The sequence below is a fragment of the Sphaerodactylus townsendi genome, linkage group LG08 (assembly GCF_021028975.2).
Source record: "Sphaerodactylus townsendi isolate TG3544 linkage group LG08, MPM_Stown_v2.3, whole genome shotgun sequence".
In the NCBI taxonomy this organism is placed as follows: domain Eukaryota; kingdom Metazoa; phylum Chordata; class Lepidosauria; order Squamata; family Sphaerodactylidae; genus Sphaerodactylus; species Sphaerodactylus townsendi.
This window is the reverse complement of record NC_059432.1, coordinates 3,802,176-3,825,620: the sequence shown is the minus strand read 5'-3', so window position 1 is coordinate 3,825,620 and position 23,445 is coordinate 3,802,176.

Below are 23,445 nucleotides of genomic sequence, written 5' to 3'. Positions count from 1 at the left end.
GAAGTGACCTCATAATGCTGACTATGGTCGAATCCCCACTTGAAATTTGCATGCAGATTCAAACCTGTTCGTTGTGAAACTCTGTCCTCTTCATCGGAGTTTCTCCCTCCCCACCGCAGCAAGCACACAGCAGACACACCTGGTTGCAGAACTCTTAGCAATCCCCACTACCAGGCGAGCTTGCTTCGCCGTCTCCCCTGATTGGCTGGAGTGCCTTGATGGGGCGGGACCTTTTCCCACTGCGGAAACGTACATTGTAGGGGTGTGATTAAAAAAACCAGCATGTAAAAGTTTAACGTTTAACTGTTTAACTGTGCAAACAATTAATCGTTACCTGTGTAAACCATGAACGATTCAAAGTTACGCGTTTGACTGTTTAATGTTTGCATCCCCTTCTGCTGGCCAATCACAAAAGCAGAAATGAAACCAAGGAAAGGCTGCGTGTGCATCGCGGTGCTGATTGGTTGCCCAAATTCTGCGTCACACTCCAGGGCGGGAAATGAGTCAGGGTTTCAACCCTCATCCCTCCCTCGGATCAGCTCTGAACTGTGTTAATGGGGTCTATGCCACTTGCAACCAGATCCTGCCGGAACGCGGATTAACGGGGAGAACGAGCGCCAGAAACGGAATCTGCCACGCAAGCAATGGGGAGGCCTTCCCTCAAACCTGGTTAGTTTGTGTTCTGAAACCTGGCTAAGACGGTAGTGGGGATTCGACCAATGATGCAACTCCCACATTCTCACAGGTGAAACTCCTACCGGTTGCATGGCACCTCTAGACCATGTGATAGATACATCTCTCTAGGCTAGGTCCTGAAATGGCAATTTCTGCAGATCAAATTGCCACTACTGGCACAGGAGCAGGCCAAAACATTTTCCTTGTCAGCTGGCAACCCGAGAGGGAGCATGCAAACACTAACACTCTACATGAGACAGATGTTTACGACCAACGTGCAGAAAAAGCACAGACTATAAAAAAACTCAGCATGAGACTCGGCTTCCTAAAAAATGCAGCTTCCAGACAGTTTGTATAAAAAATGGAATAACCTTTCTGGTTCTTACACAAGATTTAAGAACATAAGAACATAAGAACATAAGAACAAGCCAGCTAGATCAGACCAAAGTCCATCTAGTCCAGCTCTCTGCTACTCGCAGTGGCCCACCAGGTGCCTTTGGGAGCTCACATGTAGGATGTGAACGCAATGGCCTTCTGCGGCTGTTGCTCCCGATCACCTGGTCTGTTAAGGCATTTGCAATCTCAGATCAAAGAGGATCAAGATTGGTAGCCATAAATCAACTTCTCCTCCATAAATCTGTCCAAGCCCCTTTTAAAGCTATCCAGGTTAGTGGCCATCACCACCTCCTGTGGCAGCATATTCCAAACACCAATCACACGTTGCGTGAAGAAGTGTTTCCTTTTATTAGTCCTAATTCTTCCCCCCAGCATTTTCAATGAATGTCCCCTGGTTCTAGTATTGTGAGAAAGAGAGAAAAATGTCTCTCTGTCAACATTTTCTACCCCATGCATAATTATGTAGACTTAAATCATATCCCTCCGCAGACTCACCCTCTCCAAACTAAAGCGTACCAAACGCTGCAGCCTCTCCTCAGAGGAAAGCTGCACCAGTCCCTTTATCATTCTTGTTGCCCTTCTCTGCACTTTTTCTATCTCCTCAATATCCTTTTTGAGATGCGGCGATTAGAACTGGACACAGTACTCCAAGTGCGCGGTCGCACCACTGCTTTATATAGGAGCATGACAATCTTTGCAGTTTTATTCTCAATTCCTTTTCTAATGATCCCCAGCATAGAGTTTGCCTTTTCCACAGCTGCCATGCATTGAGTTGACTTATTCCTTTGGGAACTATCAGCTAAAAGAGCGCCTAAATCCCTTTCCTGGTCTGTGACTGATAGCACTGACCCCTGTAGCGTGTATGTGAAGTTTGGATTTTTTGCCCCTATGTGCATCACTTTACATTTTGCTACATTGAACTGCATTTGCCATTTCTGAGCCCACTCATCTAATTTATCAAGGTCCGCTTGGAGCTCTTCGCAATCCTTTGTGGTTCTCACCACCCTACATAATTTGGTATCATCTGCAAACTTGGCCACCACGCTACCCACCCCTACTTCCAGGTCATTTATGAATAGGTTAAAGAGCACTGGTCCCAAAACGGATCCTTGGGGGACACCACTCCCGACATCTCTCCATTGTGAGAACTTCCCATTTACACCCACTCTTTGTTTCCTGTTTCTCAACCAGTTTTTAATCCATAGGAGGACTTCCCCTCTTATTCCTTCATTGCTGAGTTTTCTCAACAGTCTCTGGTGATTTACTTGAAACCAAAGCCAGACAGAGAGCTGAACATGGTGAACAGTGAACATATGAACGTCAGTAGAGCCCTGCTGGATCAGACCACAAGCCTGTCAAGTCCAGCGCTCTGTCCACGTAGCAGCCAACCTGCTGCCTCTAGGAAGCCCATAAGCAAAATGACTGCCCACACTCCCAGAAACTATGGTTGCCAACCTCCAGGTGGGACCTGGAGATCTCTTGACAACAGAGATCAGTTCTCCTGGAGAAAATGGCTGCTTTGGAGGGTGGGCTCTACAGCATTGTACCCTGCTGAGTTCCCACCCTTCCCCAAACCCCATTGCCCCCAGGCTCCACCCCAAATTTTCCATTATTTCCCCATGCAGAATTGGCAACCCTACCAGCAGTGGTGGGATCCAAAAATTTTAGGAACAGGTTCCCATGGTGGTGGGATTCAAACTGTGGCATAGCGCCAATGGGGCTGGGCGGGGCACGATGGGGGCGTGGCCAGGCATTCCGGAGGCAGGGCATTCCTGGGCAGGGCTGTGGCAAGGACGCAGCAGCTGCGCCGGTCCTTGGGCGGGAAACAAATGCACACAGGCTCAGGCTGCCACGCACGCCGGTGCACCTCCTGCTAGACTGCTTCAAGTTCTGCGCGCTACTGCTGAGAGGAGGGGCGTAACTAAGGCAAAAATCACATGGCAAAATCACCAATTAGTAACCCCCTCTTGGCACACGCAAATAATTAGTAACCTACTCTCGGGAACCTGTGAGAACCTGCTGGATCCCACCTCTGCCTACCAGCAACTGATTTAAAGAGGCATACTTCCTCTGGTATTGGAGTGTGCAGTCATTGTGACTAGGGTCGAATCCCCACTACCGTCTTAGCCAGGTTTCAGAACACAAACTAACCAGGTTTGAGGGACGACCTCCCCAGTCGAATCCCCACTACCGTCTTAGCCAGGTTTCAGAACACAAACTAACCAGGTTTGAGGTTGTTTGTGTTCTGAAACCTGGCTAAGACGGTAGTGGGGATTCGACCTAGTAGGCACTGATGGAACCGGGGCAGTCAAAAATCCCAAGTTCTATGGAGGGAGTGTGCTCAGTATGCACCAAGGACAGTCACACGTTCCCGCAGCATCCCAGGTCTTCCGTCAAAAGCCCTGTCCCTGTGAGCTCGCACTGGCCAATAACCACCCCATCAGCACATTTGGCAAATTCACCAGTGGGGTGAACAAACTGGGAGGCAGGCAGGTGCCAGAGACCTCATGTGCAGGAGTGGGGAAACAAATCCAGTTCACCAGATTAGAGTCTGCCGCTCATGTGGAGGACTGGGAATCAAACCCAGTTCTTCAGGTTAGAGTCCACTGCTCTTAACCGCCACACTATGCTGGGACTTACTTTTGAGTAAACCTTTTGGGCTGTTCCCATGATGCATGGGTTTTTATTCCATCTACAAAGGAATAATCTATCTATATATATAAATCTAACAGTGTGTTTGTCCCTGATGGTCTCCCTCAGAAGCTGCTGGACGGATCGCCCCCAAATTTTCACAGGACGTCCCTCCCTGTTGCGGGCAGGTAATCAGACCTTCAAATCGCCGAAAGTCCATACCTGAGCCAGGTAAAACGTCTTTTTCCTGACGCACCAGGCCATGAAGCTGGCTGTGTTTAACTGTCACCCTTAGAATGTTCGTGCAGCCTGTCTGTCTGTGGCCTGAGGGCTTAGGATGCTCATGCAGATGGGGAGAGATGAGCAGTGAAAACAGCAAATAGGCAATACTGTTAGGTAATACAAGTGGAAGTGAAACACATACACACTTTGCTGTGTGAGACGTCAGGTGGGGTTTCCCCCACACACACACATGCAGGTAACTTTCATTCTCTGTGCCTCACCCACTGCTACCACACAACACACATACTCTCATCCACATCCAGCTCATCCTCACACACCTCACTCTGCCCTCCCTCACATCCAACCACCACTTACCCACTTCCTCACCCATATTCCATACAGCTCTCTTTTCCTAAAAGCGAGCTGGAGTTTGCCTTTTTCTTCTAAGAAAATCCACAGGGTGGGGGCCAACCAACATTACCGGCTCCGGCTTCTTTTACACGTGTACCCCAAGAACCCAGGGAGCTGGCCTCGATCTGAGCGCCTCACCACCCTGCCTCTGCTACCTGACTGGGATAGCCTCCTTGCCCCAGTTCTGCCTTGCCCAAGCCAGGACTGTGCGTGTCAACCAGCCTCATGGACAGCGGGATTCGCACTCTGGACAGTTCCATTGTGGAATGGAAAGGGTTACCTTATACTAAAAAAAGACAGCACCATATAACAATGTGAATTGAAAAGGGAAAGAGGGATTCCATTTGACCACCCCAAAAGGCTATGCTGGGGATCATTGGACCTGCATGGACATCTGTGTGGGTTGCGGACTGTGATGAGAAGGACAATTGCCACAGCAACGCGTGGCCGAGCCCGCTAGTTGTTATATATGAACTGAGCAAACCCCCTGGCTGATGGCATATCCCAAGTTGTCTGCTTGCAATGGGACAAGCAAATGTTGCTGATATCTCCCTGTAGCTAATTTCTGAGGGTAGAATCTAGCTTGGCAAAGTATACCACATGTTTCCTATACGTTTAAATTTTTAATGGATATTTTAGAATAGATGGTGATGATCTTGGCTTGGATGTTCATCTTATTACATTGGAATCACTACTGCCCATCTTCTTAAAAAATACTTTTAGGTTTAAAGGCAGGACATACATTATTGAAATAAATAAACTAGTTGGCTAGAATTATGTCAAGGACATTAGTGGACATCATGGTTAAACATTTTGTACCAGGCCAATGAGAAAGGGACTGGAATACTTTGGTGGCTTTTGTTACCATCAGCCAATAAGGAGTCACTGAGAGCGAATGACTTCACAGTTTTCTTGTGGGTCATAGTGAGATCATAATCGTATCTAGGTAGCCAAACTGGGGTTGAGTCACTAGCAGGGCTAGGGTGGTCTGTGGCTCATGAGGAGCAAAGAAGTTAATGGTATGTAGCCTGTCTTTACTTTCACTAGGATAGTTCAGGATGGCCTGATCTCCTAACATTTTGAAAGCTAAGCAGGAATAATAATTTTAAAAAGCAACCCCCCCCCTCTCTCTCTCTCTCTCTCTCTCTCTCTCTCTCTCTCTCTCTCTTATTGTGTGGTTTCTGAGCTGCATGGCCCTGTTCTAGTAGCATTTTCTCCTGACGTTTTGCCTGCATCCGTGGCTGGCATCTTTGGAGGATCCTCTGAAGATGCCAGCCACAGATGCAGGCAAAATGTCAAGAGAAAATGCTACTAGAACATGGCCATGCAGCCTGGAAACCCCACAACACCCCAGAGATTCCAGCCGTGAAAGCCTTGGGCAATTCTCTCTCTCTCTCTCTCTCTCTCTCTCTCTCTCTCTCTCTCTCTCTCTGCTAGAATCTTAACCTCCCACATTTCAGCAAAATGTTTGCTAACATGTTTGATCAAGCGCCTGTTAAGGAGAAATATTGCACGGTTGGTGCCAACTGGACCACCTACACTTGGCTGTCACTGTAATTATTGTCGAGCATGACCGTTGCATGGGTTTCAGAGCACATAGATCTTTCTTTTAATACAGAGTTGGCCGATTTAATGGAACATTAGTAATGCAGCCAGCACAGAATCTGCTAACAAAACTTTACGTTATTGCTGAATGAATTACGCTATACCTCTTGAATGTCTAACAGCTGGCCGCCGGCCAAAAACCTTTTCTCTCTGAAAAAGAGCTGGCTTTCCCTTTCCTCCTCCCATCCCCCTCCGCCATTAAAAAAAATCAGAAAAACAGGAGCAATACAGTTGGCCAGCTTCACATGTGGTGAAGTTTTCCAATAGGCAAAGAACAGAAGGAATCAATCCTACAATCACATTGTGTCTGCGTTTCATTTAAAACGGTACCAAATATCCCTCAGTTTTGATTTTTTTTTCCGGGGGGTGTGGGGGGGGCTAGCAATTTTGGTAGGGTAACGGTGTTCCTTCCCTCTCTAAAAAGCTCCTAGACCAGGGGTAAGGAACCTTTAACACTCAAAGAGCCATTTGGACCCGTTTTCCACAGGAAAAGAAAACACTTGGAGCCGCAAATAATTTTTGACATTTAAAATAAAGATAACACTGTATATATTGGGCTTTTTTACCTTTCCCCCCCACCCACCCCCCCCCCCCTCCCCCCCCCCCCCCCCCCCCCCACCCCCACCCCCCCCCCCCCCACCCCCCCCCCCCCCCCCCCCCCCCCCCACCCCCCCCCCCCCCCCCCCACCCCCCCCCCCCCACACCACCCCCCCCCCCCACCCCCCCCCAAACCCCCCACCCCCCCCCCCCCCCACCCCCCCCCCCCCCCCCCCCCCCCCCCCCCCACCCCCCCCCCCCCCCACACCCCCCCCCCCCCACCCCCCCCCCCCCCCACCCCCCCCCCCCCCCACCCCCCCCCCCCCCCACCCCCCCCCCCCCCCACCCCCCCCCCCCCCCACCCCCCCCCCCCCCCACCCCCCCCCCCCCCCACCCCCCCCCCCCCCCACCCCCCCCCCCCCCCACCCCCCCCCCCCCCCACCCCCCCCCCCCCCCACCCCCCCCCCCCCCCACCCCCCCCCCCCCCCACCCCCCCCCCCCCCCACCCCCCCCCCCCCCCACCCCCCCCCCCCCCCACCCCCCCCCCCCCCCACCCCCCCCCCCCCCCACCCCCCCCCCCCCCCACCCCCCCCCCCCCCCACCCCCCCCCCCCCCCACCCCCCCCCCCCCCCACCCCCCCCCCCCCCCACCCCCCCCCCCCCCCACCCCCCCCCCCCCCCACCCCCCCCCCCCCCCACCCCCCCCCCCCCCCACCCCCCCCCCCCCCCACCCCCCCCCCCCCCCACCCCCCCCCCCCCCCACCCCCCCCCCCCCCCACCCCCCCCCCCCCCCACCCCCCCCCCCCCCCACCCCCCCCCCCCCCCACCCCCCCCCCCCCCCACCCCCCCCCCCCCCCACCCCCCCCCCCCCCCACCCCCCCCCCCCCCCACCCCCCCCCCCCCCCACCCCCCCCCCCCCCCACCCCCCCCCCCCCCCACCCCCCCCCCCCCCCACCCCCCCCCCCCCCCACCCCCCCCCCCCCCCACCCCCCCCCCCCCCCACCCCCCCCCCCCCCCACCCCCCCCCCCCCCCACCCCCCCCCCCCCCCACCCCCCCCCCCCCCCACCCCCCCCCCCCCCCACCCCCCCCCCCCCCCACCCCCCCCCCCCCCCACCCCCCCCCCCCCCCACCCCCCCCCCCCCCCACCCCCCCCCCCCCCCACCCCCCCCCCCCCCCACCCCCCCCCCCCCCCACCCCCCCCCCCCCCCACCCCCCCCCCCCCCCACCCCCCCCCCCCCCCACCCCCCCCCCCCCCCACCCCCCCCCCCCCCCACCCCCCCCCCCCCCCACCCCCCCCCCCCCCCACCCCCCCCCCCCCCCACCCCCCCCCCCCCCCACCCCCCCCCCCCCCCACCCCCCCCCCCCCCCACCCCCCCCCCCCCCCACCCCCCCCCCCCCCCACCCCCCCCCCCCCCCACCCCCCCCCCCCCCCACCCCCCCCCCCCCCCACCCCCCCCCCCCCCCACCCCCCCCCCCCCCCACCCCCCCCCCCCCCCACCCCCCCCCCCCCCCACCCCCCCCCCCCCCCACCCCCCCCCCCCCCCACCCCCCCCCCCCCCCACCCCCCCCCCCCCCCACCCCCCCCCCCCCCCACCCCCCCCCCCCCCCACCCCCCCCCCCCCCCACCCCCCCCCCCCCCCACCCCCCCCCCCCCCCACCCCCCCCCCCCCCCACCCCCCCCCCCCCCCACCCCCCCCCCCCCCCACCCCCCCCCCCCCCCACCCCCCCCCCCCCCCACCCCCCCCCCCCCCCACCCCCCCCCCCCCCCACCCCCCCCCCCCCCCACCCCCCCCCCCCCCCACCCCCCCCCCCCCCCACCCCCCCCCCCCCCCACCCCCCCCCCCCCCCACCCCCCCCCCCCCCCACCCCCCCCCCCCCCCACCCCCCCCCCCCCCCACCCCCCCCCCCCCCCACCCCCCCCCCCCCCCACCCCCCCCCCCCCCCACCCCCCCCCCCCCCCACCCCCCCCCCCCCCCACCCCCCCCCCCCCCCACCCCCCCCCCCCCCCACCCCCCCCCCCCCCCACCCCCCCCCCCCCCCACCCCCCCCCCCCCCCACCCCCCCCCCCCCCCACCCCCCCCCCCCCCCACCCCCCCCCCCCCCCACCCCCCCCCCCCCCCACCCCCCCCCCCCCCCACCCCCCCCCCCCCCCACCCCCCCCCCCCCCCACCCCCCCCCCCCCCCACCCCCCCCCCCCCCCACCCCCCCCCCCCCCCACCCCCCCCCCCCCCCACCCCCCCCCCCCCCCACCCCCCCCCCCCCCCACCCCCCCCCCCCCCCACCCCCCCCCCCCCCCACCCCCCCCCCCCCCCACCCCCCCCCCCCCCCACCCCCCCCCCCCCCCACCCCCCCCCCCCCCCACCCCCCCCCCCCCCCACCCCCCCCCCCCCCCACCCCCCCCCCCCCCCACCCCCCCCCCCCCCCACCCCCCCCCCCCCCCACCCCCCCCCCCCCCCACCCCCCCCCCCCCCCACCCCCCCCCCCCCCCACCCCCCCCCCCCCCCACCCCCCCCCCCCCCCACCCCCCCCCCCCCCCACCCCCCCCCCCCCCCACCCCCCCCCCCCCCCACCCCCCCCCCCCCCCACCCCCCCCCCCCCCCACCCCCCCCCCCCCCCACCCCCCCCCCCCCCCACCCCCCCCCCCCCCCACCCCCCCCCCCCCCCACCCCCCCCCCCCCCCACCCCCCCCCCCCCCCACCCCCCCCCCCCCCCACCCCCCCCCCCCCCCACCCCCCCCCCCCCCCACCCCCCCCCCCCCCCACCCCCCCCCCCCCCCACCCCCCCCCCCCCCCACCCCCCCCCCCCCCCACCCCCCCCCCCCCCCACCCCCCCCCCCCCCCACCCCCCCCCCCCCCCACCCCCCCCCCCCCCCACCCCCCCCCCCCCCCACCCCCCCCCCCCCCCACCCCCCCCCCCCCCCACCCCCCCCCCCCCCCACCCCCCCCCCCCCCCACCCCCCCCCCCCCCCACCCCCCCCCCCCCCCACCCCCCCCCCCCCCCACCCCCCCCCCCCCCCACCCCCCCCCCCCCCCACCCCCCCCCCCCCCCACCCCCCCCCCCCCCCACCCCCCCCCCCCCCCACCCCCCCCCCCCCCCACCCCCCCCCCCCCCCACCCCCCCCCCCCCCCACCCCCCCCCCCCCCCACCCCCCCCCCCCCCCACCCCCCCCCCCCCCCACCCCCCCCCCCCCCCACCCCCCCCCCCCCCCACCCCCCCCCCCCCCCACCCCCCCCCCCCCCCACCCCCCCCCCCCCCCACCCCCCCCCCCCCCCACCCCCCCCCCCCCCCACCCCCCCCCCCCCCCACCCCCCCCCCCCCCCACCCCCCCCCCCCCCCACCCCCCCCCCCCCCCACCCCCCCCCCCCCCCACCCCCCCCCCCCCCCACCCCCCCCCCCCCCCACCCCCCCCCCCCCCCACCCCCCCCCCCCCCCACCCCCCCCCCCCCCCACCCCCCCCCCCCCCCACCCCCCCCCCCCCCCACCCCCCCCCCCCCCCACCCCCCCCCCCCCCCACCCCCCCCCCCCCCCACCCCCCCCCCCCCCCACCCCCCCCCCCCCCCACCCCCCCCCCCCCCCACCCCCCCCCCCCCCCACCCCCCCCCCCCCCCACCCCCCCCCCCCCCCACCCCCCCCCCCCCCCACCCCCCCCCCCCCCCACCCCCCCCCCCCCCCACCCCCCCCCCCCCCCACCCCCCCCCCCCCCCACCCCCCCCCCCCCCCACCCCCCCCCCCCCCCACCCCCCCCCCCCCCCACCCCCCCCCCCCCCCACCCCCCCCCCCCCCCACCCCCCCCCCCCCCCACCCCCCCCCCCCCCCACCCCCCCCCCCCCCCACCCCCCCCCCCCCCCACCCCCCCCCCCCCCCACCCCCCCCCCCCCCCACCCCCCCCCCCCCCCACCCCCCCCCCCCCCCACCCCCCCCCCCCCCCACCCCCCCCCCCCCCCACCCCCCCCCCCCCCCACCCCCCCCCCCCCCCACCCCCCCCCCCCCCCACCCCCCCCCCCCCCCACCCCCCCCCCCCCCCACCCCCCCCCCCCCCCACCCCCCCCCCCCCCCACCCCCCCCCCCCCCCACCCCCCCCCCCCCCCACCCCCCCCCCCCCCCACCCCCCCCCCCCCCCACCCCCCCCCCCCCCCACCCCCCCCCCCCCCCACCCCCCCCCCCCCCCACCCCCCCCCCCCCCCACCCCCCCCCCCCCCCACCCCCCCCCCCCCCCACCCCCCCCCCCCCCCACCCCCCCCCCCCCCCACCCCCCCCCCCCCCCACCCCCCCCCCCCCCCACCCCCCCCCCCCCCCACCCCCCCCCCCCCCCACCCCCCCCCCCCCCCACCCCCCCCCCCCCCCACCCCCCCCCCCCCCCACCCCCCCCCCCCCCCACCCCCCCCCCCCCCCACCCCCCCCCCCCCCCACCCCCCCCCCCCCCCACCCCCCCCCCCCCCCACCCCCCCCCCCCCCCACCCCCCCCCCCCCCCACCCCCCCCCCCCCCCACCCCCCCCCCCCCCCACCCCCCCCCCCCCCCACCCCCCCCCCCCCCCACCCCCCCCCCCCCCCACCCCCCCCCCCCCCCACCCCCCCCCCCCCCCACCCCCCCCCCCCCCCACCCCCCCCCCCCCCCACCCCCCCCCCCCCCCACCCCCCCCCCCCCCCACCCCCCCCCCCCCCCACCCCCCCCCCCCCCCACCCCCCCCCCCCCCCACCCCCCCCCCCCCCCACCCCCCCCCCCCCCCACCCCCCCCCCCCCCCACCCCCCCCCCCCCCCACCCCCCCCCCCCCCCACCCCCCCCCCCCCCCACCCCCCCCCCCCCCCACCCCCCCCCCCCCCCACCCCCCCCCCCCCCCACCCCCCCCCCCCCCCACCCCCCCCCCCCCCCACCCCCCCCCCCCCCCACCCCCCCCCCCCCCCACCCCCCCCCCCCCCCACCCCCCCCCCCCCCCACCCCCCCCCCCCCCCACCCCCCCCCCCCCCCACCCCCCCCCCCCCCCACCCCCCCCCCCCCCCACCCCCCCCCCCCCCCACCCCCCCCCCCCCCCACCCCCCCCCCCCCCCACCCCCCCCCCCCCCCACCCCCCCCCCCCCCCACCCCCCCCCCCCCCCACCCCCCCCCCCCCCCACCCCCCCCCCCCCCCACCCCCCCCCCCCCCCACCCCCCCCCCCCCCCACCCCCCCCCCCCCCCACCCCCCCCCCCCCCCACCCCCCCCCCCCCCCACCCCCCCCCCCCCCCACCCCCCCCCCCCCCCACCCCCCCCCCCCCCCACCCCCCCCCCCCCCCACCCCCCCCCCCCCCCACCCCCCCCCCCCCCCACCCCCCCCCCCCCCCACCCCCCCCCCCCCCCACCCCCCCCCCCCCCCACCCCCCCCCCCCCCCACCCCCCCCCCCCCCCACCCCCCCCCCCCCCCACCCCCCCCCCCCCCCACCCCCCCCCCCCCCCACCCCCCCCCCCCCCCACCCCCCCCCCCCCCCACCCCCCCCCCCCCCCACCCCCCCCCCCCCCCACCCCCCCCCCCCCCCACCCCCCCCCCCCCCCACCCCCCCCCCCCCCCACCCCCCCCCCCCCCCACCCCCCCCCCCCCCCACCCCCCCCCCCCCCCACCCCCCCCCCCCCCCACCCCCCCCCCCCCCCACCCCCCCCCCCCCCCACCCCCCCCCCCCCCCACCCCCCCCCCCCCCCACCCCCCCCCCCCCCCACCCCCCCCCCCCCCCACCCCCCCCCCCCCCCACCCCCCCCCCCCCCCACCCCCCCCCCCCCCCACCCCCCCCCCCCCCCACCCCCCCCCCCCCCCACCCCCCCCCCCCCCCACCCCCCCCCCCCCCCACCCCCCCCCCCCCCCACCCCCCCCCCCCCCCACCCCCCCCCCCCCCCACCCCCCCCCCCCCCCACCCCCCCCCCCCCCCACCCCCCCCCCCCCCCACCCCCCCCCCCCCCCACCCCCCCCCCCCCCCACCCCCCCCCCCCCCCACCCCCCCCCCCCCCCACCCCCCCCCCCCCCCACCCCCCCCCCCCCCCACCCCCCCCCCCCCCCACCCCCCCCCCCCCCCACCCCCCCCCCCCCCCACCCCCCCCCCCCCCCACCCCCCCCCCCCCCCACCCCCCCCCCCCCCCACCCCCCCCCCCCCCCACCCCCCCCCCCCCCCACCCCCCCCCCCCCCCACCCCCCCCCCCCCCCACCCCCCCCCCCCCCCACCCCCCCCCCCCCCCACCCCCCCCCCCCCCCACCCCCCCCCCCCCCCACCCCCCCCCCCCCCCACCCCCCCCCCCCCCCACCCCCCCCCCCCCCCACCCCCCCCCCCCCCCACCCCCCCCCCCCCCCACCCCCCCCCCCCCCCACCCCCCCCCCCCCCCACCCCCCCCCCCCCCCACCCCCCCCCCCCCCCACCCCCCCCCCCCCCCACCCCCCCCCCCCCCCACCCCCCCCCCCCCCCACCCCCCCCCCCCCCCACCCCCCCCCCCCCCCACCCCCCCCCCCCCCCACCCCCCCCCCCCCCCACCCCCCCCCCCCCCCACCCCCCCCCCCCCCCACCCCCCCCCCCCCCCACCCCCCCCCCCCCCCACCCCCCCCCCCCCCCACCCCCCCCCCCCCCCACCCCCCCCCCCCCCCACCCCCCCCCCCCCCCACCCCCCCCCCCCCCCACCCCCCCCCCCCCCCACCCCCCCCCCCCCCCACCCCCCCCCCCCCCCACCCCCCCCCCCCCCCACCCCCCCCCCCCCCCACCCCCCCCCCCCCCCACCCCCCCCCCCCCCCACCCCCCCCCCCCCCCACCCCCCCCCCCCCCCACCCCCCCCCCCCCCCACCCCCCCCCCCCCCCACCCCCCCCCCCCCCCACCCCCCCCCCCCCCCACCCCCCCCCCCCCCCACCCCCCCCCCCCCCCACCCCCCCCCCCCCCCACCCCCCCCCCCCCCCACCCCCCCCCCCCCCCACCCCCCCCCCCCCCCACCCCCCCCCCCCCCCACCCCCCCCCCCCCCCACCCCCCCCCCCCCCCACCCCCCCCCCCCCCCACCCCCCCCCCCCCCCACCCCCCCCCCCCCCCACCCCCCCCCCCCCCCACCCCCCCCCCCCCCCACCCCCCCCCCCCCCCACCCCCCCCCCCCCCCACCCCCCCCCCCCCCCACCCCCCCCCCCCCCCACCCCCCCCCCCCCCCACCCCCCCCCCCCCCCACCCCCCCCCCCCCCCACCCCCCCCCCCCCCCACCCCCCCCCCCCCCCACCCCCCCCCCCCCCCACCCCCCCCCCCCCCCACCCCCCCCCCCCCCCACCCCCCCCCCCCCCCACCCCCCCCCCCCCCCACCCCCCCCCCCCCCCACCCCCCCCCCCCCCCACCCCCCCCCCCCCCCACCCCCCCCCCCCCCCACCCCCCCCCCCCCCCACCCCCCCCCCCCCCCACCCCCCCCCCCCCCCACCCCCCCCCCCCCCCACCCCCCCCCCCCCCCACCCCCCCCCCCCCCCACCCCCCCCCCCCCCCACCCCCCCCCCCCCCCACCCCCCCCCCCCCCCACCCCCCCCCCCCCCCACCCCCCCCCCCCCCCACCCCCCCCCCCCCCCACCCCCCCCCCCCCCCACCCCCCCCCCCCCCCACCCCCCCCCCCCCCCACCCCCCCCCCCCCCCACCCCCCCCCCCCCCCACCCCCCCCCCCCCCCACCCCCCCCCCCCCCCACCCCCCCCCCCCCCCACCCCCCCCCCCCCCCACCCCCCCCCCCCCCCACCCCCCCCCCCCCCCACCCCCCCCCCCCCCCACCCCCCCCCCCCCCCACCCCCCCCCCCCCCCACCCCCCCCCCCCCCCACCCCCCCCCCCCCCCACCCCCCCCCCCCCCCACCCCCCCCCCCCCCCACCCCCCCCCCCCCCCACCCCCCCCCCCCCCCACCCCCCCCCCCCCCCACCCCCCCCCCCCCCCACCCCCCCCCCCCCCCACCCCCCCCCCCCCCCACCCCCCCCCCCCCCCACCCCCCCCCCCCCCCACCCCCCCCCCCCCCCACCCCCCCCCCCCCCCACCCCCCCCCCCCCCCACCCCCCCCCCCCCCCACCCCCCCCCCCCCCCACCCCCCCCCCCCCCCACCCCCCCCCCCCCCCACCCCCCCCCCCCCCCACCCCCCCCCCCCCCCACCCCCCCCCCCCCCCACCCCCCCCCCCCCCCACCCCCCCCCCCCCCCACCCCCCCCCCCCCCCACCCCCCCCCCCCCCCACCCCCCCCCCCCCCCACCCCCCCCCCCCCCCACCCCCCCCCCCCCCCACCCCCCCCCCCCCCCACCCCCCCCCCCCCCCACCCCCCCCCCCCCCCACCCCCCCCCCCCCCCACCCCCCCCCCCCCCCACCCCCCCCCCCCCCCACCCCCCCCCCCCCCCACCCCCCCCCCCCCCCACCCCCCCCCCCCCCCACCCCCCCCCCCCCCCACCCCCCCCCCCCCCCACCCCCCCCCCCCCCCACCCCCCCCCCCCCCCACCCCCCCCCCCCCCCACCCCCCCCCCCCCCCACCCCCCCCCCCCCCCACCCCCCCCCCCCCCCACCCCCCCCCCCCCCCACCCCCCCCCCCCCCCACCCCCCCCCCCCCCCACCCCCCCCCCCCCCCACCCCCCCCCCCCCCCACCCCCCCCCCCCCCCACCCCCCCCCCCCCCCACCCCCCCCCCCCCCCACCCCCCCCCCCCCCCACCCCCCCCCCCCCCCACCCCCCCCCCCCCCCACCCCCCCCCCCCCCCACCCCCCCCCCCCCCCACCCCCCCCCCCCCCCACCCCCCCCCCCCCCCACCCCCCCCCCCCCCCACCCCCCCCCCCCCCCACCCCCCCCCCCCCCCACCCCCCCCCCCCCCCACCCCCCCCCCCCCCCACCCCCCCCCCCCCCCACCCCCCCCCCCCCCCACCCCCCCCCCCCCCCACCCCCCCCCCCCCCCACCCCCCCCCCCCCCCACCCCCCCCCCCCCCCACCCCCCCCCCCCCCCACCCCCCCCCCCCCCCACCCCCCCCCCCCCCCACCCCCCCCCCCCCCCACCCCCCCCCCCCCCCACCCCCCCCCCCCCCCACCCCCCCCCCCCCCCACCCCCCCCCCCCCCCACCCCCCCCCCCCCCCACCCCCCCCCCCCCCCACCCCCCCCCCCCCCCACCCCCCCCCCCCCCCACCCCCCCCCCCCCCCACCCCCCCCCCCCCCCACCCCCCCCCCCCCCCACCCCCCCCCCCCCCCACCCCCCCCCCCCCCCACCCCCCCCCCCCCCCACCCCCCCCCCCCCCCACCCCCCCCCCCCCCCACCCCCCCCCCCCCCCACCCCCCCCCCCCCCCACCCCCCCCCCCCCCCACCCCCCCCCCCCCCCACCCCCCCCCCCCCCCACCCCCCCCCCCCCCCACCCCCCCCCCCCCCCACCCCCCCCCCCCCCCACCCCCCCCCCCCCCCACCCCCCCCCCCCCCCACCCCCCCCCCCCCCCACCCCCCCCCCCCCCCACCCCCCCCCCCCCCCACCCCCCCCCCCCCCCACCCCCCCCCCCCCCCACCCCCCCCCCCCCCCACCCCCCCCCCCCCCCACCCCCCCCCCCCCCCACCCCCCCCCCCCCCCACCCCCCCCCCCCCCCACCCCCCCCCCCCCCCACCCCCCCCCCCCCCCACCCCCCCCCCCCCCCACCCCCCCCCCCCCCCACCCCCCCCCCCCCCCACCCCCCCCCCCCCCCACCCCCCCCCCCCCCCACCCCCCCCCCCCCCCACCCCCCCCCCCCCCCACCCCCCCCCCCCCCCACCCCCCCCCCCCCCCACCCCCCCCCCCCCCCACCCCCCCCCCCCCCCACCCCCCCCCCCCCCCACCCCCCCCCCCCCCCACCCCCCCCCCCCCCCACCCCCCCCCCCCCCCACCCCCCCCCCCCCCCACCCCCCCCCCCCCCCACCCCCCCCCCCCCCCACCCCCCCCCCCCCCCACCCCCCCCCCCCCCCACCCCCCCCCCCCCCCACCCCCCCCCCCCCCCACCCCCCCCCCCCCCCACCCCCCCCCCCCCCCACCCCCCCCCCCCCCCACCCCCCCCCCCCCCCACCCCCCCCCCCCCCCACCCCCCCAAGTGCAGACGGCATAGCACAGGGGTGATGTGGTCTGAATAATCACCATCTTGGAAAGTATTAGGCCTCAGACCAGAACTGGCTTAATGTTAGGTCTTGAACCTTGAATCAATAAATGGACACTGTATTGTCGATCAGCAGTGTTTATTGGTAGGCAACGAAGCACCCAGCTTGGCAAAGTCAGTTCTGGTGAGGCTGTGCAGAAATGGCCTAAGAGTAGGGACTGGCAGCCACGGTCTCTCTGGAGCTGCTTCCAATGATGGGGAAAGCTAGGGGATGTCAAGAGACTACAAAAAGAGGGAAAATAACTTCTTTGCATGCCCTTCCCTCCTCCTAAAATTTGTTCTGGGGTCTTCTAGTGTACATTTCTACCCACGATGCTAAAAAGCGGCCAATTAATACCTATTTACTAAAATGACTTAAATACACACACACACACACAGTAGTGAATTTAGAGTAAACGTTCAGTTGAATATCAGATCTCCTATGAGCCTATGGATTCCAGGAGAAAATAAAAGGGCCACACCAATCACTAAGAAGTCTAAAAATATATAATTACTCAACTAGTACTCTGAACAGATTCACCTGAAGAAACTCATCGGCAAAATGTATCAGGGAGTAAAATATATATTTTACTTTTCTTGCACCATCAATGTTGGTCTTAATTTTTTATCTCCTAGGAAGTTGAGAACATCTATGGAGATGCATTGCCGTTACCTACGTGACTGACCCAGATCAAAAGACAGGCATCAGTAGAGAGGGCTGAAAGGAGTGCTCTTTTCACAAGCAGGGCACATTTTCAAACCTTGAAGCTGAAGGCTTCTTCAGACATTGTGTCCTTTGTTTTCCCACTTGGGCTTAGACGATGATGGGGCTTCTCTGAACAGTGGGTGGTTTTCGTGCCATATGCTCCACCACCATGACTAGGTGAAACAGAGGACAATGTCAGACCCCAACCACAGAAATAAATTAAATTGACAGGACCATCTGGAAATGCCTGGACAAGAACTATTGCCTTCTGTTTTCATTACTAATTTTACAGACAGGATAATATGCCTTGCTCAAAGGCTTAGTCCAGGATGTACTTGATGGGACAAGAAAGTTCTTTAGAAGGTGGAGTAGTAGGTAGGTGGGTCAGGGTCACTCTAAAGGGCCTCATGCAAGCTGCCAAATCCTTTTGTCAGGACTGCAACTCCCAACATGCACCTGTTCCCGCCTTTTTCCAAAAAGTGCGGGAAAACAAACTGAGAAGCTACATCCCACCGGAGCTTCAGAACCAATGGGAGACCAGGAGCTGGGAGGAGGGGAAAAGCTGATTGGTTGCTGCCTGTCTTTGTAAATAGTTTAAATACTGGAACTGAGGACACAAATCCTCAGTTCCAGCACCCTGTTCCTAGGGCGACATATATCAATAAAGTTTGTTTATTTATTTATTTATTTATTTATTTATTTATTTATTTATTTATTAGATTTTTATACAGCCCTATCCCCGAGGGGCTCCGGGTGGTGTACAACAATAAACATAATATAACATAAAATGGCTAAATCTTTAAAAGCAGCGATAAAACAGTAAAAGCTAAATCTCATAAATACAATACAAAAATACTAGCATAAATATAAATGGCGTCCAGCAGCTCCATATTCAAAATCCTCTCCCCAAGAGGGAGGAATGGCAGGTCCCGTTGAATGACAAACGGCCCAGATGTAGAGGGCCATGAAGGGGGGGGGTTCTTCTTTTTTAAGATGCTTTGTTTGAGTGTGTTCAGCCTTACAGATTTATTACCAGAGTTGTCAACCTCCTAGAGATGTCCTGCTACTACAATTGATTTCCAGATGGCCAAGATCAGTTCATCTGGAGAAAACGGCTGTTTTGGAAGGAGGCCCCTATGGCGTTATATATTGATGAGGTTTCTCCCGTTCCTAATCCCCACCCTTCCCTGGCTCCACCCCCAACATCTCCAGGTAGTTCCTCACCAAGAGCTGGCAACCCTATATCCTATTATATGAAAGGCTAGCCACGGTGGTGACGAATCACTTCCAGCCAATCACCAGGCGCACATAACCTTGGGGGCGGGGCTTGCACAGAACAGGTTAAAAACAACACAAATGAAAGAGCGGAATGTGGCAGTTACTCACTCTCTTCAGCATGTCACCAACAATGAGGGAGATGCTCTGGTATTTTGGCCAATCTGAGAAAAAACAACTTCTATCATAGGATTTTTGCCTAAATATTGGAGCATCTCCAGAAGCGGCAGCATGATGACATCACTAATGGAAGTGGCATCATTGCATCGACAGCATAAAGGCCTAGGCCTCGTTTTACTCCTAAGACCCCACCTCTCTCCTGCCAGTCGCTGGCATCCCTGAAGAGAAAATGGCTGCTTTGGGGGATAGATGATATTGCATTATGTCCAGTGGTGGGATCCAAAAAACAGGTTCCCATGGTGGTGGGATTCAAACTGTGGTGTAGCGCCAATGGGGCTGGGTGGGGCACGACGGGGGCGTGGTCAGGTATTCCAGGGCGGGGCATTCCTGGGCGGGGCTGTGGCAAGGACACAGCCGCTGCGCCAGTCCTTGGGCGGGAAACAAATGCACGCAGGCGCAGGCTGCCATGCACGCCGGTGCACCTCTTGCTAGACTGCTTCCAGTTCTGCGCGCTACTGCTGAGAGGAGGGGCGTAACTAAGGCAAAAATCACGTGGCAAAATCACCAATTAGTAACCCCCTCTCGGCACACACAAATAATTAGTAACCTACTCTCGGGAACCTGCTGGATCCCACCTCTGATTATGTCCCACCTAGATTCTTCAGCTCCCCCAAACCCCACCCACTCCAGATTCCATCCCCCAAATGCCAGGGATTTCCCATCCCAGGCCAACTCCACACAGCAAATGTATAACGGGTTGCAGTTGTGGTAAAGGAACCCGTTTTCCTGTTTCCCCTTTCACATGCGTCCCATGCAGGCAGCGATTGAAACCCACGGAAACAATCCGGGTTGCTGTCGTGCCTTCGCACAGAGATGCGTCTCTTTTTAAAAAATTTCCTGCAACACATGCGTAGTTACTCAGGCAGGCAGAGATGAACCCCCACAGCCATGCCAATCATCCCACAATATGACCAGCTGCACCTACATAGCTATGCAGATGCAACCCACACGAAAAAATTAATCAGAAAAAGGAGCCTCCCAACAACGGCCGGGCAATGGTGGGCAGCTTCCCCCTGACCGTGGAGGACAGGAGGGAAGGGAGGGAAATAAAGCGCCCCCTCCTGGCCATTTGCTCTGGAGCTGCTCCAACCCAGGATTTTTCAACAGAATCGCAAGTTTAGTGATTTTCAAAAAACCCAGGCTGGGGGAAATAAAACGGGGCAGACTCGTTTTGGGGGTGGGGCCTGTGCGAAGTCCCTCCTACACCTGTTATATGTGGCCTGTGCAGAATTAGTCCCATGGTCTTTGCAGGAATAACCTGAGAAAGGCATAGAGTTGTCAGTTCTGGGTTAGGAAATCACTGGAGATTTGGGTGGTGGAGCCTGGAGAGGGGAGTGTTTGGGAAAGGGAGGGATCTCTTTGGGATGTAATGTCATAAAGTCCATCCTCCAAAGGAACCATTTTCTCCAGTAGGGGTGTCAAACTTGCGGCCCTCCAGATGTTCGTGAACTACAATTTCCATCAGTCCCTCCCAACATGAGCACTGGCTATACTGGCAAGGGCTGATGGGAATTGTAGTTCATGAACCTGGATAGCTTTACAAAGGGCTTGGACAGATTTATGGAGGAGAAGTCGATTTATGGCTACTAATCTTGATCCTCCTTGATCTCAGATTGCAAATGCCTTAGCAGACCAGGTGCTCAGGAGCAGCAGCAGAAGGCCATTGCTTTCACATCCTGCATGTGAGCTCCCAAAGGCACCTGGTGGGCCACTGTGAGTAGCAGAGTGCTGGACTAGATGACTCTGGTCTGATCCAGCAGGCTCTTTCTTATGTTCTTATGAACATCTGGAGGGTCACGAGTTTGACACCTGTGCTCCAGGGGAACCAATCTCTAAAGTCTGGAGATCAGTTAGCATACTGGGAGATCTCCAGACCCCACCTGGAGGGTGACAACCCTACAGAGGCAGCAGTTCAAACATAGGGAAGAGCTGTATTCAGTGGGGGCTTGCTTGTTAGAAAGTATTCTTAGGGGCTTTCCGCACTACAGAAGAGAGCTAAGGTCGACTCGGTTCCCTTCAGTGGGGGGCGATTCCAGGCTGTCCGCACAGCAACTTACTTGGCCCCCTGGAACCGAGCTAAGTGGGCAGGATCATCTTGGTGCCTGTTTCGCTCCTCGATCGTGATTGGAGCTCGTGTTACCATGGGAAACAGGAGCGTTCTTTTTTTTACAGTTTTTACAGTTTACAGTTTACAGTTACATGCCCACCACGACTCTCCTGTTCTGCGCATGCCACAAAAGCCGCGCCTGATTGGTTGAACAGATGAGGTGTCATTTCGATGCATCCGCACTTCGAAGCTTCAAAGCGGTATCAACCTTGTTCCAGCAGAAAGGTGCAGTTCATAACTGCAACAGGGATGTCGCAGTTCTGAGGGGGGGGGGGCTGAGACAAAACAATGTTGAGCTCAGTTGCAGTGCGCATACACTGAGGTGAACCTAGATAGAAATTAGTACAAATCTGTCAGTGCGGAAAGCCCCTTAGATTCACCACCAGAGAGTCCAGAAACTTGTGGGCTTCACTGCTTTGTGTCGGGCACGGCTGAATGCTGACAGCTTTCCCAAACAATAAACACGGCTGTCTCAAGAGAAGGCCTTGATGTTCACACGGTGGAACAGGCCCCGCTTTGGATAAAGCTCCTGCCAACTTCCGATGGCGCCAGCGCTCTGCAAATTGATATGCCACCTGAAATGCTCCGGCATTGATTGAGCACTTCTCCCTTCGTCTTTTTGCTCCCGCTCTCTCTCCGGAGACCGCTGCTCCTGGCCTGACCCCTCTTGCCTCGCACGTCAAGCCAAGGAAAATTGCCTCTTGCTACCCTTCTGGGGACAGTATTGATCTGAGGCCTACCAATACAATTCGACTGAGGTTGGCAGAATTACTCTGCCGTGCCTTCGGGGAGCAAGGCTGCCCCTTGATTGCCTGAACCAAGCGCCAGAAAAGAGAATGCTTGATGCATTAGCTGCCCGCCGTGTGCGGGACCAGACATGAGAGGAATTTATGAGTATTTACTATTGACACGCGTATCAAACGAACATTGGATTTCGCCCCCTCTATACGTTTTCTTAATGGGCCCATCGATGTCAAACATCCAGACGATTCTTCAATATATTACGACCATAAATATCAACATTTAATTTTCATAAAAGCTTTTTTAAGGCGTCCTATCGTGACTTCTCATAACTCAGTGGCCACCCTCTCCCTGAAGCAAAAATGCTTTATTGCCACTCACATTTAACACTGGCTTCTAAATTTCACGCGCTGAACTGTTTAAGATGGGTTTACGCGCGAGAGACGGCACAGTCTGCCACCCCGAACGCATTTGTTTGGAAGTGTCCCATTGATTTCTGCACAATTTACTTCCAAATCAGTTTGATTACTGCTCCTCTGTGGGCATATCTATATCACAGACTTAAATTGATTTAATAGTCATTCCCTCTCCTCAGGGAACTCCAGGAATGGCAGTTTGATGTGCAGAGCTAAGAATCTCTAACTCAGTATGCCCTATGCCACCATCTGTGAAGGAATTCCACTGAAAATCAGTGTGTTTGGGGGGATACGGAAGTTCGGCCTGTGGCATTTTGTCTTTGGCACTGTTCACACAAGCAGTGTGAGCAGTGGCGTAGGAGGTTAAGAGCTCGTGTATCTAATCTGGACGAACAGGGTTTGATTCTCCGCTCTGCCACCTGAGCTGTGGAGGCTTCTCTGGGGAATTCAGATTAGCCTGTGCACTCCCACACACGCCAGCTGGGTGACCTTGGGCTAGTCACAGCTTCTCGGAGCTCTCTCAGCCCCACCCACATCACAGGGTGTTTGTTGTGAGGGGGGAAGGGCAAGGAGATTGTCAGCCCCTTTGATTCTCCTGCAGGAGAGAAAGGGGGGGGTATAAATCCAAACTCTTCTTCATGTTGTAGCTATCAGGGAGCACCTCTGAAGCAGGCCCGTTGAAAGTGAAGCTGCCAAGCTAAAGCTCACAATTGGTAGGAGGGCAGAAGGTGGGATCATGGAAGTGAAGAAGAAGAAGAGTTGGATTTATATCCCCCCCTTACTTTCATGCAAGGAGACTCAAAGGGGCTTACAAACTCCTTTCCCCCTCACAAAAAACACCCTGTGAGGCAGGTGGGGCTGAGAGAGCTCAGAAGAACTGTGACTAGCCCAAGGTCACCCAGCTGGCGTGTGTTGGAGTGTACAGGCTAATCTGAATTCCCCAGATAAGCCTCTACAGCTCAGGCGGCAGAGCGGGGAATCAAACCCAGTTCCTCCAGATTACAGTACACTATGCCACTGGGCATGAATTCGCTGGTATTGCTATGTCACTTCCAGATACAACCCAGAAGAGTCAAAAAGTAGCTCTGGGAATTGCCAGCAAATCTATCATAAAACCATAGAGGTTTCAGCAATTCCTAGAGTTACCCTTTATCACTTCCAGGTTGTATGCAGATGTGATGTAGCAACATTGGTGACATCACTTTTTTAAAAATCAGAGCTTACCAGCAGGAGGCAAAGTTAATTGGGAGGGAGAGCTGTCTTCTTTCCATCGCCCAGGAAACCAAGACATTCAAAGGAGAAAGGATGGAAAAAAATACTTCTAAAACAGGAAAAGCAAGAGCCAAACCCGGAAAGGAACAAACTCCAGTAATGTACAGAATGCATTTCTATCACCCCAAAGACTTTGGGAATGCCATGAAACAGTCTGAAAATCAAGGAGCTGCCCTCAAGAGGCAGGGGGGAGGC